This window comes from Penaeus monodon, chromosome 19 (assembly GCF_015228065.2).
Source record: "Penaeus monodon isolate SGIC_2016 chromosome 19, NSTDA_Pmon_1, whole genome shotgun sequence".
Lineage (NCBI taxonomy): Eukaryota > Metazoa > Arthropoda > Malacostraca > Decapoda > Penaeidae > Penaeus > Penaeus monodon.
Genome location: NC_051404.1, coordinates 30,653,024 through 30,653,888, shown reverse-complemented (window position 1 = coordinate 30,653,888; position 865 = coordinate 30,653,024).

The following is an 865-nucleotide window of genomic DNA, read 5'->3' as shown; positions in this document are numbered from 1 at the left end:
TGGCCTGCCTGACGAGCGATGGATCCGTTACTTTATTCGCTTGGAACTTGATAGCAGTTGTTGCGATCTACTCAGTGCCAATCGTGGATTACAACCGCTTCCTTTCCCATAAATTCCGAACATTTTAACATTTCCCTTTCTCTGAATAGGAAAAGATTAAAGTGATACTATCAGAGTTCCTCCCAAAAACAGCATATGGAAATACAATTTTTTTTAACCAATGACGCATAATTATTCGCAATACTTTTAGCGAGGACGATTCACTGACACACACCCCTTTCCGCGCGATGTTCCCAGCACAGTATTGCTGAGAAACACCAACAGCAGCGCAGTTTACAGACCTGGTGTTGGGCATGAGTGGCTGCGCTTAAGAGGGGGAATTTTGAAATGGGATTTAGATTTAGAGAGGGGGATCTTGCAGGGGGTAAGAAAGGGTGAAGAGGGTTTTAAAGGGGGATTTTTAGGGGTTAGAAAGAAAAAAAAAAACTTGCGAAGGGGAATTTAGAGCGGGAGATTCCAAAGCGGAATTTAGAGAGGGAAATTCTAAAACGGGATATAGAAATAATGGTTAGAAGGGAGATTCCATTCCGGAACAGCAGCCAAAGGTGTTTCGTCAACTAACCGTTCACATAAGCAGCAGAAGAGGAGCGGCGGTGAACTGACCCGGAGCTGAGGTAATATAATAGGCTCGGCTGGAAGAAATTTCTCGTTTCATTATTATTATGAGTATGAATGGCTGGCCTCGGTATTACGGCGCACGGCGAGGTAAACAAAAGAGCAGAATTCTTTCGAAAGTCCTGTGGGGGATTCGGTTCATGTGCTGTGTTAAAGGACGCTGTGTGTTAAGAGATGTGTTAAGAACTAC